This window comes from Macaca fascicularis, chromosome 10 (assembly GCF_037993035.2).
Source record: "Macaca fascicularis isolate 582-1 chromosome 10, T2T-MFA8v1.1".
NCBI classification, from domain to species: domain Eukaryota; kingdom Metazoa; phylum Chordata; class Mammalia; order Primates; family Cercopithecidae; genus Macaca; species Macaca fascicularis.
Genome location: NC_088384.1, coordinates 35,896,838 through 35,914,590, shown reverse-complemented (window position 1 = coordinate 35,914,590; position 17,753 = coordinate 35,896,838). Strand labels below are relative to the sequence as shown.

The 17,753-nt window shown below is 40.0% G+C and overlaps 1 pseudogene; it reads right to left on the bottom strand.

Moving 5' to 3' along the window:
- Positions 1-422: 422 nt before the first annotated feature.
- The window catches only part of LOC102125700 (phosphatidylinositol 3,4,5-trisphosphate 3-phosphatase TPTE2-like), a 347,382-nt pseudogene continuing 330,051 nt past the window's right edge, over positions 423-17,753 (bottom strand).

Here is a 17,753-nt window from a genome sequence, read left to right as displayed (position 1 = left end):
CCTGTGTCTATGTGTAATTAAAGGAAGCTTGTCAAGTAAGCTACCTATTGAATACTTGGAATGAGAGAGGGTGTGCTGGGAGTTGGGGGACTGCTTGTGTGAAACATTTCTCTCTCCTAGATTTAAAACTTAGTCTTTGTTGCCAATCTGTTAACAGACAGTTTGTAAATGAAGGGGAAGAAAAATATATAAATTAGCTTTCTAATCAATCTGAAATTACAAATGTGAACCACAGCAGGGAAAAAATACTTGATCAAAAATATGTAAGTAAGTGGGTGCTGGGGAATCACAATTTTTAAATATCTCAAATTTTTGATATGAAAGTTCTATTTCAAAGTTTTCAAAATGATGCCGAATGTTCCTGCATACTGTGTTCCAAATGTATGTACACACAAGATGGAAACTGTGAAGTATGTGCCTTCAAAAAAGAAAAAAAAAACTGACATTTTACCTATATATATTTAACAGATTTATCAAGAACATATGTAAACATATATAAATACAGATATCTCATCAAGGAAGATTTAGGACATATGAATATGTGGCAGGGGTTGGAATGAACATAATTCTTTCCCAGAAGGGGAAGGGGGAACTATACTTAATTGGATCCAGCTACAACGTAATTGTAAGTCACTTCTCACCAAAAAGTACCTCCACTGCAAATTGTGGTGGATACATTTTCCATGTTTTTTGTTTATGTGGATTATCCAATTCATTTCTTGGTAGATAAAGCCTAAGAATAGAAAAAAAAATTATTACATTTTCTACTGGGGCTAACCGAAAAGCCACGCAGTTGGGTACCCACGTTAGAGCTGGAAGAAACAAAAAAAGAACCTCATCATGAATAGAACTTCGGCCCCTTTTTTGTGTCTCAGTTGGCTCCTTCCACCTTTTTAGTGAGACTTAAAAATCCTTTAATCTTCAGCAACACGTGAGTAACACATGCTGACTCTCTTACCATTGCTTTATATGGAATTAATGACATCCAAGTTTAATAAAATATCTCCATTTCTAAATGGGACAGAAATCAGTCAGGATAGACATGAATGAAAACCCAGGAATAAAATACTATATCTCTTTTAATTTATGTGTGAGGTTTGCAATTTTTTGAATTTTTACAATCAGACCTTGGAAATGACCTTGAGGAGTAGGATATAACTCCCACAGGCTGAGCATTCCAATAATGGAACACTAGGCATGAATTGGTTAACCCATTTATGCCTAGTGTTCTAAATGATAGAAGTTAGCATTTTTGGCTAAACAACAATCTCGTAAGTAACAAAAACAGCTTTACCAAGTAGTATGTAAATTTAAATGTTACAGAAATCTTTAGAAATGTATATAAAAGTAAGAATAAAAGTGATCTAGCTTATCACTTCTCCAAAATGAACATAGTGTTTTAAAGGAAAAAAACTATCCTTTAGCAAGAACCCCTTTTGAGGAGCAGCATCAAATGAAGCTTCACCCAGGTCTCATTTTGAGGGACTTTGCTCATGTTAGAAGAAAAAGCTTATTGCTTGTATGCATCTAAAAACAAAAAAAAACAACAACAACAACAAAAAAACTTGTAAAAACTTTCCATCAAATCCAAAGTTCACTCTATCAAAATCCATTAAATGTTTTGCATTGCAAGTATGTAGGCCAGAGGTTTAATTTGCCGTTGCCTTGCTGGACTTAAGGAGTTATTAGATCCAGTTCACATTTGAAGAAAAGATTAGGACTGGATGTAACAATAACTATCAATTCATGCCACATATAATCATAGCCACTTCTTCAACTCTGACCTACATCATTTACAACAATTTTGTCCTTTTGTATTGAAGAGTATGGTTGACACAAAAAAAAAATCTCAATTTTTCACCATCACAAAACAAATGCTACTTATAGTGGAGAACTTCTAAACTGAGAAATGAGTTTCCAAATATGGTAGAAGGTTTTTTGGAACAATAATCTCCAAGCCCAGCTAATAACTTTTCAGAAAGTTTTCCCAATTCAGTTACTAGAAAGCCACATTTAAATGGCTATTTAAATAGACTATTACTTAATGATATTTTTTAGCTATATTCCTTAATACTGTGTCTTGTAACTTCTCCTAGATATAAGTGTGTCAGTCAGCTTTTCAGCTAGCTGAAGCCTCCCTAGGTCTTGTCTCACTTTAGCACAAAATTTGGTGGTGGTTCGTCATTGGTAAATCAGCACCTACTGACGGGGACCTGCCATACTGAAGGCGCTAAGCAGACTCATATTGAACTTCTTTGAGAGGAATTTACTACCACACTAAAAATCTGATTATAATACTTTTGAACTCATAACACAGTCCTATGGCATGGACCTTGAGGATACTGCAACAGAGGGTCTCAAGAACAAACGTATTCTTAAAATAACCAAAATAAGAGGAGTAAGGCAATGAAAAATGGTGGTTCGATAATTTTTTGCTTTCTATAAATTAAGTTTATGACAACCAGCAAAAGACTTGCCATTATACCTTATACATAGACATTGAAGATTAGGCTGTTTCTATCGGTTTATATTATATTCATACCTGTTACTTTGAATAAAAGATGTGTTGAACCAGAAGAAAAATGGACAATTGTCATAGTATTTAGGAAGACTCTAAAAAGAAAAAAAAAAAAACATTCAAAGTAAAACTGATCCCAAGAACTAATCATTCCAAAGAAATTAAAGTTCCTTCCTTTATTCCTTTATATATTTATCAATTATAACCATTAAATATGTAACACTCTGCAATCTATAACAATACACTCAAGATACAAAGGAGGAGGCTTGAAGAAAATGCTATTGTATTCTTTTGCTGTTTCTATCAACATTTTCAAGGAAGAGTATTTTTCCCATGATAGGTATTTAATTTAGATGCTGATATTTGAATCTGGTTTAGATAGTGCCAAACACACTCTACTAAGGACCTATGCCTATATAGACCCAAGTATATTGTAGTGAATTCTTATCATTTTTTTGTTGCCTCAGCATCCCTTTTAAATATAAATTGGACTTTCTGATAACAGAAGTGGGGTTCAGTCACCCTCAGCAGTTTCCAGTTCACCTCCTCCCAGTTTCTCCATGTGACTGATCCCGATGTCTGTCTTATACAACCTTCTCCTGGTGACCACTTCATTATGGGACAGCTAGATATAACCTACTTGACTCACCCCACAGACCCCCATACTCTACAGGGACCATGTGGATATATCAGTGACCACCTCTCAGTCACAGCAGAGACTCATGGCTGCTTGCATGAAACCAAATTAGACCTCCCCGCAGGAAACCTGCTCAGGTAGCACCTTACATCCCAATAAAGGCTTCCACTCTCAGGTCCTTCCCCCTCTCTCGCTACTGCTCCCACCCATCAGTCGAGCACAGGTCCCCCTTCCAGTTGGCCCTGCGAAGCATGTTGCCCTCTTCTCTCTGGAATTAATAAAAAACTGCTTTGGTTATTTCATGTGTTGTATTGTGCTGCCTTCTCTGTTTCACCCAACTGAGTCACCCAAACCTAACTCTCTTTCCAGTCAGTGCTCCCAGCTACTCGGGAGGCTGAGGTGGGAGGATTGCTGGAGCCCAGGAGGTTGAAGCTACAGTTAGCTACGATCACGCCACTGCACTTCAGCCTGGGTAACAGAGTGAAACCCTGTCTCAATTTCTTAATTTTTTTAAAAAGGTGCAAAACAAAATGTAATCATTGCTATGCAGTAAAACATACTTTTTTTTTTTTTTTTTTTTTAGCATCTTGGCTTTTACTTTTTTTGTTTATTTTGTATGTTTTGTATTTGAGAATATATGAAAATTAAGAAAAATTTAGAAAATTTACAATTAAAAAACAAACAAAAATTATTTACATTACATATGCTCTTTTAAAAAAATTTGTTATAGATCTGATTTATTGTTTTCCTCCCCCTCCCTTGTTGGTAATTGTAGTAAAGCAAATCTTAAATAAAATCATTAGACCAGACAAGAACAATGGCAGAGGCTATTTTGTGATTACTCACCGAAGAGAAAAACTGCACCTTCACATCATCATACAGAGGGGGACCGAATGTCGAATACATCAGTTAATACTCTGTCTGTTTCAGTGTCATGCAATATCTGTGAATGAACACATGGAATTGAGAACTATAAACCTAGATAATGATAACAATGAGGTTCCTTTTCACTTATCATGACTTCCTATATTTATCAAGTATTTTGGTTTCACAGCCCAATCACTACATGTATAAATTATAATCTTTTCTAGTTGCAATACTATTGTTTGTGTGTGTGTGTGTGTGTGTGTGTGTGTGTGTGTGTATGTTTTCGTTTGCTCTTTATTTTTTGAGACAGAGTCTCACTGTCACCCAGGCTGAAGTGCAGTGGTGTGATCTCGGCTCACTGCAACCTCTGCCTCCCAGGTTCAAGTGATTCTTCTGCCTCAGCCTCCCCAGTAGCTGGGACTATAGGCACATGCCACCACACCCAGCTAATTTTTGAATTTTTAGTAGAGATGGGGTTTCACTATTTTGGCCACCCTGGTCTCAAACTCCTGGCTTCAAGTGATCTGCCCGCCTGGGCCTCCCAAAGTGCTGGATTACAGGCATGAGCCACTGCACCCGGCCTGTTGTTTATGTCTTTTAAAGGCCAACATGTCTGAGGGTTATCATGAACCACTTTTCTTTTTCTTTTTTTTTTTTTTTGAGACAGTCTCACTCTGTCACCAGGCTGGAGTGCAGTGGCATGATCTCAGCTCACTGCAACTTCCACCTCCTGGGTTCAAGTGATTCTCCAGCCTCAGCCTCCCAAGTACCTGGGACTACAGGCATGTGCCACCAAGCCCAACTAATTTTTTTTATTTTTAGCAGAGATGGGGTTTCACCATGTTGGCCAGGATAGTCTCGATCTCCTGACCTCGTGATCCACCCGCCCTGGCCTCCCAAAATGCCGGGATTACAGGCAGGATTACAGTGCCCTGCCATGAGGCACTTTTCAAAAGTGTTTCACTTTTCAAAAGTATTGAATTTTCTATTAGACTTTAATCAATTAAATATTATTATTTAATGTGTGTCATTTGATGTTCATGTGTTAGGGCCTTTTTTGAGAATACATTAAGAAGCTCAATTTTAAAGCTAGCATTGACATTCAAAAAGCAATGCTTAACTCATCATGGTTTTTTATTTTCTAAATTTAAAAAATAACAATGGGGGTCTGTAACACTTGGGGGTTGGGCCTGCATGCCCCTTCCAAGGGAAGGGGAGAGTGGGGTCCCCCTACTCATCATATTTTATCAGAACTCATGTATTTGTCAATGGGATCTTTGAACTTGACCAGTGCAGGCTGCTGGATGGAGTGACCAAAGATAGGTCAAGTTTTGGAATGAATGACTTTGAAGCTATATTATTTCTTTGACTCACTCTCATATAAATAATAGCACCCACAATAAGAAAGGTCTATGCGAGGCCCTGTGAAAAACACAAAAGGAGGTACAGACTCGGTTGGCCCCTTCAGGGAGCTGTACACATAAGAAACAATAGTAGAATGGTACATAACTGAATATGATGATAAAGACTGGGTTTGCTGTTAGGCACTACCGGGGACTAGTTAACAGAAGGTGCAGAATGTGAAAATTTCATTAAGAAGGTAGAAACTGAATTGGGAATGAAGCAGTTTAGATCAAGGAAGAAGAGCTCTGAAAATCCAAAGGGAGGGAAAAAGACCAGCAATAACACAAGGTAGAAATTAGAAACATGGGCCGGGCGCGGCGGCTCCCGCCTGTGATCCCGGCACTTTGGGAGGCTGAGGCGGGCAGATCACCTGAGGTCGGGAGTCCGAGACCAGCCTGACCAACACGGAGAAACCCCGTCTCTACTAAAAATACAAAATTAGCCGGGCGTGGTAGCGCATGCCTGTAATCCCAGCTACTTGGGAGGCTGAGGCAGGAGAATCGCTTGAACCCAGGAGGCAGAGGTTGTGGTGAGCTGACATTGTGCCAGTGCACTCCAGCCTGGGCAACAAAAGCAAAACTCCGTCTCAAAAGAAAAAAAAGAAAGAAAGAAAGAAAGAAAATCGGAAAAACAACAACAAACAATGTCGGGCAGTGTGGCTCATGTTTATAATCCCAGCAGGTTGCAAGGCTGAGGTGGACAGGTTGCTTGAGCCCAGGGGTCTGAAACCAGCCTGGGCAACATAGCAAGTCCCAGCCTCTACAAAAAATAAAAATAAATAAAAAAAATAAAAAAAATTGGGGGATTGCTTGAGCTCAGGAGGTTGAGGCTGCAGTGAGCCATGATCATGCCACTGCGCTACAGCCTGGGCGACAGAATGAGACCCTGGCTCCAGGCAAAAAAAAAAAAAAAAAAAAAAAGGAAAGGAAGAAAGGAAGGAAAGAAATAACCAACTAACTAACTAAATTAGAGCTGTGTTCCAAGAGCCAAAAGGGATGACCCAGTTTATTTGGAATGAAGTCTGCTGGTCAAGCTACTGATGGAAAAAAGCTCAGGTATTACGTTAGGGCCATTATATCTTAAGAGCTCAAGAGCCAAGGAAATAAGAGTGAAGGTGTTGAAAAATACGGTGGGGCATTTCCTATGGGACAGAGAGGCCTGGTAATTATCACACATAACACTTATTTAGTGATTTATAGTTTACAAAGAAACTTTCTATATATTATCTAATTTAATTCCCATCACACTTGAGATGTGATATTGATTTTACAGATAAGGACGTTGAGCCAGAGGTGTGAACTGGCTCTGACCACGGGCACACAGTGTGTCTTCTGCTCAACCTACAGTTTTTCATAATGAGAGCAATATTTCAGGACGCATATTTCACGACTCTATACATTGCATTACATAAGGAGAAAGAAAGGGTAAGGAGACCACTGCAGAAATCCAGGCATGAGCAAAGGAGATTCTGGACAATTAGTGGCAGTGAGAACAGAAAGGAAGGAGAACACTGAAAGCTCTCAAAGGCATCATCTACAGAGATTGATGACTGACTGGATTTAAGGGGCCGAGGCAAAGAGAATCAAAGCCCAAGGCCTGAGTGGAAGAAGGCTGGTGCCATTTGCAGAAGCAGAGAGAAAGCTCATTGATAATTCAGACTGGCTGATGCATTTGAGTCGGAGTGGAAACTGTTCATGTTGTAGCTCCTGCATCTACAACTCAGTGGGTGCTCAAAAATATCTGTTCAGTCAATGAATAAATAATAGTTGAAGTAAGGGGAATGGGTCATTCTTTAACTAAGAATAAAGCATTTGCTAAGAACAGAAAGCCAAGGGTCAGGCCTGGGTGAATGCTCTCAGTCAGGAGAGGCCAAAAAAGCCGGGGTGGGGGGAGGGGGAAGGGGATGGCAGGGAACAGGGTCAGTAATAGGAGAATTTGAGACAAAGTCCTGGGTAGGAATTCTAAAAGTTTATGGTTATTAGACCATGAAGGATGCTTTCTTGCTATTTCAGAAAAGGTATATAGTTTTAGGCATTTCTTCATTGTAGCAAAACATTGACTACCAGGTCCCTTTTGCTTTGGATAAAGAGGTTCCTCCTCAGTTCATTCACTCTTGCATTGTTTCTCACAGGGTCATCCCACAGAACCTCTGACTTAGAATCACTTGGGACATTGCTAAGTCTATAGATTCCTGGGCCCCATTCCAGATTTCCCAAATCATACTTTGGGGGTACAACCTAGGAATATAAATCTTTACAAGCTCTTTGGTGGTTTTCATGCACACTAAAATTTTAGAATCAGTGCTATATAATAAAAGAAAATGACTGGGAAGAAGAGAATTGGCTAAAAATGACCGGGTATGTAAATTAAAATCCTTAATACATTCCTGGGAACACACTCAGCATTTGTAGAAGTGTGAAAGGCAAAGCAACACTGAACAGAAATAAATTCTGGAAAGCACCCTGAGAAAACTGTTTTGAGCAAACAGGTTAATTTATCTCTGGTTTGCATCCAAACCCAGTGACACCAAGTTGATGGTAACCAGAAAGCGTTAGGGAATCTCTTTATGGTGAGTGATAGTTTAGGGAGGTGAACATTGCTGGTTTGACATTCAGCCTTAAAACAAACATCAGATTTTTTTCAATTCACGTGTTTTCTCTTACTGAACAATTTCCTAATGAAGTACTGGAAAAAGACAACCTTTTTCTCCATTACTGTTTGGACTTTTAGATCACATACATCGCCTGTTCCAACACCTAAATGAAATTAAAAAGGTAGGTTGGTTAGCGTGAAGATCAATATGTCTCACTAATTAACATCATGGATTAAAAAGAGAAAAAATTATCCAAGCTAACAATGTATCAGTAGTTACTTATTTGGTCTTGCATGGATTTTGTCTTTGAAAGACAAGGTTTCAAGCCAAGTTCTGTCTCCTAAAGCAGATTTTATAAGACTAGAGAAGAGAAAAAAATACATAGAGTTCAGCTTCAAAGACTTAGAATCCCATCACTTTATCTTTCCAGAAAAAATATTTAGGGAAGGTAAGATGGGCATGGTGGCTCACGCCTATAATCCTAGCACTTTGGGAGGTCAAGGTGGATGGATTACTTGAGGTCAGGAGTTCTAAACCAGTCTGGCCAAGATGGTGAAACCCCATCTCTATTAAAAATACAAACATTAGCCAGGCGTGGTGACACATGCCTGTAATCCTAGCTACTCAGGAGGCTGAGACAGGAGAATTACTTGAACCTGGGAAGAAGAGGTTGCAGTGAGCTGAGATCACACCACTGCACTCCAGCCTGGGCGACAGAACAAGACTCTGTCTCCAAAAAAATAAAAGAAAAAGAAGAAGAAAATTCAGGGAAGGTGACTTGCAACCTTTCTTGCTAATGTGTTGCTTTCTTCAGACTTCTAATCAGAATGATTCTTAATAATAAATACTGTAGTTTAACTACTTTAGCCCTACTTTAAGGCCAGTTCCTGATGCAATCTCTATAAAAATATAGGATAGTTAGATCCAAAAATTCCCGTGGTGTTCAGTGTATATTTACAGACAAAGGCTTTTTTGTTCCTTTTTTTCAATTCAAATGACCCACTTCCCTTAGCGTTTCCTCAAAGACTTGGTTTCTCAGCCAATTAATTTTTGTATTGCTTGCCTCTCAACTCTACATTAATTTTAATTCAAATATGTACAAAACTGAAGGTAGAAAATTAAAACAAATATTTTAATAAATTAGTGTATTATCTTTGATAGATCATCTCATATGCTGTTTGTTTTCATTTAATTTTGTTTTCACTAACACCATGATATTCATTTGTCATTAGAAATCACAGTATCTTGCCTCAGTTCCCTCTTTCCCATTCCAGTTGCAGAACTTCTTTCTATTGATGTCGACCAGAAATCAGTGAAATGTAGAACTAAACTCAGAAGGCTCAAAATCCTAGGCTGTCTGTGTGGACACCAGCATCCTGGCACCATGGCACCTATAGCACCCAGCACTGGCACCATCTCAGGTCCACAAGCTGGCTGCTAGCAGAGGTTTGCCTTAGGGGTTCTGAAGCATAGCCTCCCTGCTACCTCTCTGGCAGCGGGAGTGGTGAGGCCCCATCCCTTCCACGCAGACACATCCTGCTTTCCCACCTCCCCTGAGTGTAAGCTGTCAGTGAGAGGGTTACAGATGAGGAGAGAGGGGAAAGGGAGAGCCCAAGGTGATGAGAAAAAAAAATATGCCTGTAAAAGAAGGTGAGAAAATGATACGATCTGGAGACACCTTCACCAAGGCAAACTCTGAACTACAGGTGGTTTGAGAAATAAACAGTCTTGAGGGTACATGGTCCTCCTCCTCCCTCATCAGAGGCTCACTCCGCCCTGAAAAGTCCACCGTGGTTTGAGACCAGAGGAGCAATGAGAACGGGAGAGATGGGAAGGGGATGAAGTCCCCCAAATTGGTGATGGAAAAGAAAAAGTGAAGAACATCTAAGGGCTGGCAATCAATGGGCAATTGCAGGAGGAGTTCATGTGTGAGGACATGTAAAAAGACAGGTATGAGTCAGGATCATTTGCATATACAACTATGAGCAAAACCCTCCCAGAGTGGGAACATTGGCCCTCCTGTCAATTCTTCATTTATACATAAAGCACTTACCACGAATCGAATAAATAATGAATCTTTTTATAAAGAGTATCCGTCTTGGAGGGAGATTCCAGTTGTAGAGATGTTTCACTTGTGCAAAATATCCAACATATCTATTCTGAAAAGCAACAGAAACCTTACTTTAAGTGGAGATTGAAAAGTCTAAAGTCTGCATTCTTTTTTTTTTTTTTTTTTCGGATAAAGCTTGTTAAGGGAGGTAAGTAATTAAGAAAACATTTACTGGATGCCATTATATAACCAGGCGTTTTTTGGGATGCTGCCTCACAACTATCTACCTTGAGGGAAAAATACTGAATTCAGAGCAATGGGGAAGTAACAAGGATGCAGCCAGGTCCTGTTTATAGGCTGCTTAAGGTTGAGACGGCAACTAATCAGAAGCACAACAAAACAGTTACAGCATCATCAGTGTCCAGAGAGAAGCTTAGCTGTGACTGAGTTGGAGGAAGGCTTGTGGTTTGGCGAAGAGCAGCTTCCTGGGCATGAGAGAATATGGTATAAGTGAAAACTCCAGAGGATACCTCCATACCTCAAGCAGGCTTCCTGTCATTCTTCTTTGGTTCCTGACAGCTAGAATTTCTTCACTTTGCATTTCCTCAGTTCTGTTTTCACAAGGAAGCCCTGGAATTCTCTTAGCCTTGTCCTTTCCCCGGGGCAAGCTGTTCACAATGGCTCTCCCCTGAATCTTTCTTCAAGGCATTGAAGAGCTCTGGTCCTGAATCAACTGGTTCAGAATCCAAAAGTTGGCCATCATGGTGGCTCCCGCCTGTAATCTCAGCACTTTGGGAGGCCAAGGTGGGCAGATCACCTGGCATCAGGAGATTGAGACCAGTCTCGCCAACAGGGTGAAACCTGTCTCTACTAAAAGTACAAAAATAGGCCACATGTGGTGATGGGCACCTATAATCCCAGCCACTCGGGAAGCCGAGGCAGGAGAACCATGTGAAGGCAAGAGGTCGAGGTTGCAGTGAGCTGACATTGCACCACTGCACTCCAGTCTGGGCGACAGAGCTAGACGCTGTCTCAAAAATTAAAAACAAAACAAAACTCATAAGTTCACAGACTGTTCCTTAGCCATTGGGAAATGTTCATTAAAGTAACTAACCCACCGGTGTTCATTAAGGTAACTAACTGCCATACTTTCCTTTAGGAAGGGCCATTCATGAGGAAGGCTCATGAAAGTTCTTAACTTAGGAGTAGATGCAGTCCGTAGAATGGCCCACAATGCAGGATCAGAATGCAATGGTGTCTGAGAATCACCAGCAGACACAGAGGCCACTCTGTCCTGAGGTCTTGCCAACACAGCTCTCAAACGTGCAGCTGAGTCCCTGTGTTGCTTTTTCAGTGAATCAGAAGAGATTCAGTTGCAACCTTTGCTGTGCTAGTTCTGGACTAACGTTAGGGAAACTGTGCAGGACTGCAGAAGAGATGGGGATGGGGAGATGTGTGGGGAGAGTTGTTGAAGGAGCTCCATTTAGCATCCCCTTAGCTTCTGCCACTAGATTCTCCACCTCTCCCTAAGGGCTGTAAACCACCAGGGCCCTCAAGCTGCTTGTACTCCCATGCTTCCTTCTCCTACAACTTAAGACAACGTGGACTTGTAGTAGAAATTAATACAACCAACACATAGGAGGCACTCACTACAAACAAAGAGGATATTATGAGAAAAGGGTGGAAAGATGGGTAAGCCATGGGCTTTGCCTTTAAAGGGGATACAGAAGTCACCACTTCAAATAACTAGAGAATAACGCAAAGTGATGTAGTCCCTAAAACAAACACAAAGGACTTTAAGAATTGAAAAAGCAAGAGATGACTTCAGGCTGAGAAGGGAAAAGGACTCTAGGAAAAGGGGCACGGGCAATGGCATGAGGGTATCAAGTGGCCATAGGCTGGGAAACAGCACACAGTCTAAATGTGTGGCGTGTGGGATGTGTGCATGCACACAGCGGAAGAAAAGGTTGGAAAAGTCAAACTGTGGCTCCCAAGTGACAGGTTGAAACATTTAGTTTATTGCCATTGGCAGTGGGGACATAGTATGGATTTTGAGCATGGAAATGGCAGGATTAGGGCTGCACTTCAGTAAATTCACCTATTACTTTTAGCTTAGGGTCTATGACTATCTTTGTTTTGTTTTGTTTTGTTTGGGGCTTGGGTGTGGGAGGAAAGTATCAGTGGATAAGGCTGAGTTCTCCTGGCCCAAACTCAAGGTTTGGGCCCAGTAGTTAGAGTGTTCTTCTCATAGGGCCAAGAGTACTCACTCAGCTTCCACCACTTAAAGAAAAACTCATTTACAGCCACATCCGAATCTATTCAGGAATTCCCAACCCACTCTCACTTCGGTTTCACGGGCAACATAGAAAAGGCAATAGAAATGAGAGGCTGTGCACAGCGCGGGCTCCAGAGACTGACATTGAGATTTCAGTCCTTGGTTCAACAGTTACTTTCTCTGAACCTCAATTTTCTAATTTATAAGATGAAAATCATAGTAGGACCTACTCAAAGAGTTACTGAGAATATTAAATGAGATAGTGAATAGACAACTCTTAGAATGGTTCAGCAAAGTCTAGAACGTTGTAAATGCTATAGGATAAACATCCCGGTTTCTGCAATAAACAAATTACAAGTAATAAAAAATGGTGAGAAATTTATGAACTTAGATTCTTAAAAGAGAGTTAGGAGACACAGCAACCAAGCGAAATATGTGGACTTTGTTTGAATTCTGATTAAACAAACTAAATTTTCAAAGATTTTAAGACAATTTTGGAAACAACCATGGACTACAAATTTGATATTAAGGATTTTTAAGGTATAATATTTTTAGATATGATAAAAAGTGTTAAGGTTTTTTGTTGTTGTTTTAAGAGTACTTAAATGTCATACTAAAATGCTTGTGGGATAAAATGATCTGAGGACTGAAATTTCCTTTAAAATTAACCCAGATTTAGGGAAAGCAAGAGTGGAGAGTGGGGTTGGGGGGTTTGAGTGGAGTGGGAAAAGAATGGATGAAACATGGCTGGCTGCAGGCTGAAATGACTGTTGCAGCAATGTGATGACTATGTGAGGATATATTGTATGATTCTCTGCTTTTGTATATGATTAAAATTTTCCATAACAAAATATTTCTAAAAGAAGAAACAGAATAACAGTGTATATTTCCTATGGGTGTTATGGGTATTAAATGAGATATGTGAAAGTGCAATACTGTCTGATATACGGAAGGGGTTTTGAAAAGTTTATTTCCCCTTTTATTTTCTCTTTTAAAATACACCTCCCTGACAACACACAGAAAAGACACACAGAAAAGACACACACACACACACACACACACACACACACACACACACCCCAGGAGTCATCCAAAAACAGACTTTGTGATGTTTTGCAAGGGTTGAATTGCCCTAATAAGGGTTTGTGAAGGACTTGGATCTTTTTTAACATTGAAATCAAAGGCTGGTGATTTTAGATAAACTTCAGGGTCCTGGAGCCTTGGGTACTGGACCTTCCTACTTTGGGAAAAGAATCAACTCCTGAGCTCCATAAACAATAACCAGTATAGAACAGAAAGCAAGATTCTCTGGGGAGAAGACAGAGTCCCCAACATGTGGGCTGCACCTGAAGCATGACCCTCAGACTCAGGAAGGGACCAAGGCCTGTTGCAGGGCACCCAACTGCTGCTACCTGATCACCAGAGGAGAAGAGTCTAAAATGAAACCAAGTAACAGGTGGCAACCTTAACCCACTCCCCTAAAAACCAAAACTCCCACTTTTAAAAAGAAAACTTACCTGAGAAGGAGTTTCTACTCCCTGAAATTTATTGCTGTTGGTTTTATCTGTTCACCTTTCTCCAAAATAATACAGGCTTTCCTACAAAACAAACAAAAAAAAGGGTACAATACAGCCATGGTTCGTCTGCACACGTTCCTTTCCTATATTAGGTACCCTTAGTGTTTCTACACCCACCTTCTTTCCTAAAGTCAGTGATTTGTTTGTTTGTTTGTTTGTTTTTTGGTAGAGTCTTGCTCTGTGACCCAGACTGGAGTACAGTGGCAGGATCTAAGCTCACTGCAACCTCTGCCTCCTGGGTTCAAGTGATTCTACTGCCTCAGCCTTCTGAGTAGCTGGGACTACAGGTGTGTACCACCATGCCCAGCTAATTTTTTGTATTTTTAGTAGAGATAGAGGTTTCACCATGTTGGCCAGGCTGCTCTCAAACTCCTGACCTCAAGAGATCCGCCTGCCTCAGCTTTCCAAGTGCTGGGATTAAAGACGTGAGCCACCCGTGCCTGGCCGCAGTGATCTTCGGGCAGAGGCTATCCAAAATAACAAAATTAGGACTTCTCTCATTCAAGGATTCACAAATTCAGAAAATTTTAGAGCTAGAAAGACCTTAGGAAGCATCTGGTCCAACCCTTCTTTCCATATTACAAATGACAACACTGAGACCAAAAGAAAACCAAGCAATCCGCCCTGGAGATGCTGCAGCCAGTTAGAAGCAGCTCAGGCCAGGAATACAGGTCCCTGGATCTCAGTCTAGGGCTCTGGATCAATAGCTGTCAATGACTTTCAAACCGTTTGTTTTTTAAGCTGCAATCCACATTAATAAACCTAGGAGAAACACAGACACACACCAATATTTAAACCTTTTTATATTTTCTATTCTGCTCTATTCCATTTTATTTTTAAAAGATGTCAGTTACAACCCAGTAACTTTATTTTACAACTCACTGATAAATCATGATCCATAGCTTGAAAAACACCATCCTAGAACATCCATTTTCAAAATCTGTGTACCTCAAATTAGAGAAACCAAAGGTGGTGGAATTGGAGTGCTGGGCATTGTGCATAACCACCACCTCTTCCCGAGACTGTAGGCCAAACAACTCCAGCAGAGCTGCTGGAAATGGCAGCAATTCAGCAAGAAAATGGCGGAAAAGAAAATGACTGAGAACTCTGCTTGAAGTGGAAACAGCCCACCTTGTGTTATCAGAAATTTCTAGAGGTCACAGACTCCACATGTATTGACTAAGCAAAGACATTTACATTCAGGAGAGGCTTTGAGTTGTGAAATGTTGCTTTTTATCTACCTAAGAGTTGTGAGGATGGTCAAGGCTGGAGTTATCTAATTAAGCTTGATACTATCCTCATGAGGAAGGAAGAAGTCATGGTACTGGCAGGAGTAAGAGCAGAGCCACGTGAAGTGAGGGAAGCATCTTGATTACTGAATTTTTTTCATCTGTATAACATGGCTTTACTCCCCTCACCTTCATCCTTCCCCATCAGGTCTTGTCTTTATTTAAAATGTTGATATTGTATACATCATAGATTTTTTGCATTAATTTTTGTTGTTAAAATATTGCATTGAAATTATTTTAACTATTGCAATTTTTAGCATTCCCTTAAATTTTGCACCTCATTGACCTCACTCTAGTCCCGGCCCAAAGGGATTCTTAAGTCAGCTACTAACTAGTGCATGTTAAACAAGAAAGTATCGAAAACAGAGTTTCTAAAAACTGCTTCTCTAATTATAATTTTACTAAGCACCATGACTAAAATAATCATCTTAATGTCCTACCAGTGATGTTTCAGAACTAGCAAACTCAATTATCATAAGACAAAGTTTGTAGAACATCTTTAATACCTCTGCAGTTAAAAATATTTCAGAGGCAATAAGGAAGGCACAAATCATAGTTCCAGTTCTTCCTAGAAAAGAAGTTAGTTCAAGGAACATATGTGGTATAAAAATACACTCAGAAATATTCAAGGAGTGCATTTTAAGTTGATTTTCTTTCTTTTTTTGAGACAGGGTCTTGCTGTGTTACGCAGGCTGGAGTGCAGTGGCACAATCTTGGCTCACTGCAACCTCTGCCTCACAGGTGAAAAACATGCAAATTACATTTACAGTAAAAATATCTCACCACCTGTAGACAAAAGGCCACGATGAGGTTTTTACTAAATCTATAAGAAAGCAACAATTCATGTCTTTTATAATTTTTTTGGATAATAGGAAAAAAGAAAAATTCCCAACTCATTTAGTACATTAATATAACTGATTCCAAAATTGCACAAATACAGTAGAAGAAAAGATAACTTTACACCAGTCTCACATATAAATGTAGATTTAAAAATATACATATATTTTCAAAGTGAATTCAGCAATGTAGAAACACCAAGTGCCATTTCTCTTAACGATGCAAGGATGTTTTTTCCAAGATGGCAGATGACAGGCTTTTAGAATGCCTCAGTCATTTGGCAGTAGTAAGCAAGTACATAAAGACCAACTCTGTGAGCTTTCATTCAAGAAAGAAAATGGCAATTCCCCGGAATTCTAAAGGACATCCCAGATCCTGGGGAGGACAAGGCAGGCAAGCAGCCCTCATGACAGCATTCAATTGATAAAAGTGAGTGGAGTGAAGCCTCAGTATGTGAGAGAGACAGACAGCACCCCTCTATCTCACATTCCCACTGGAGATCCAAGCAACCCGGGCAGAGGAAGAGTATTGTTTCTCCCAAGCCTTGGAGCTAACTTGAGGAGAGACTTGGAGACTTTGTGAGGGAAAGACACAGGGAAACGCTGTCAGCATTTTCCCAAACCTGGACTGAGAGCTGGACAAGACTGGGGGATTTTCCCCAGCTGGCTCCACCCATCTTATGCCCCCAATCCCCCTATCCCTAGGGCTGAGGAGGCAGCTCCAATTAATGTGCACTCCGGAAATCAGCCCATTGCCTGAGGCCACAGAGAGCTCCTCCCAATAAACAAGGATCAAGTAGGTAGCCAGCAGCTCTGGCAACAGCCAGCTCTTACCCATGGCGCCATCTACTGGCTTGTAGGTCAAACCACACACCCAGTATAAAACCTGCAGACAGAAGTGCATGGGGCTACAGAAGCAAAGCCAAAAAAGCTTACCTAGCAGGCTCTACAGTCCACCCCCTAGGGAGGAGGGAAAGGAAAAGAAGAAAATAATAATAATAATAATACAGGAGAGGAAAGAAAAAGAAAAAGTCCTACCCAAACAAAAATAATTACACAAATTAGAAGTGCTAGCATCTCCAGCTAAGAAGGACCCGTGCAAGAAATCAGGCACCATGAGAAATCTGAATGCAGTGACACTAACAAAGGATCACACTAGCTCTCTGGCAATGCTTCCTACCAAAATGAAAACTGAGAAATGACAATAAATAATTCAAAGCTTGGGTTGCAAGGAAGCTCAGTGAGATTCAAGCTTGAAATCAACAAAAAGAAAATTCTAAATCAATCCAGGAAATGAAGGAAGAGATAAACATCTTAATAAGAAATCAATAGAACTTCTGGAATTAAAAAAACTCACTTAAGGAATTTCAAAATACAAGTGAAAGCTTTATCAATAGACGGGACAAAGTAGAAAACATAATTTCAGAGCTTGAAGACTGGTCTTTCGAACCAATCCAGTCAGACAAAAATAAAGAAAAAAGATTTTTTAAAAGTGAAGAAAGTCAGAAATATGAGATTCTGTAAAGTGACCAAACCTGCAAATTACTGGCACTCCCTAGAGAGAAAGAGAAAAAGAAAAGAACCTGGAAAACATATTTTGTTTCTTGAAAATAATTCAAGAAAATTTATTAAATCTTGCTAGATAGACATCTAAGTACAGTGAAGCCAGACAGCGCCTGTGAGATATATAAACAATGAACATTACCA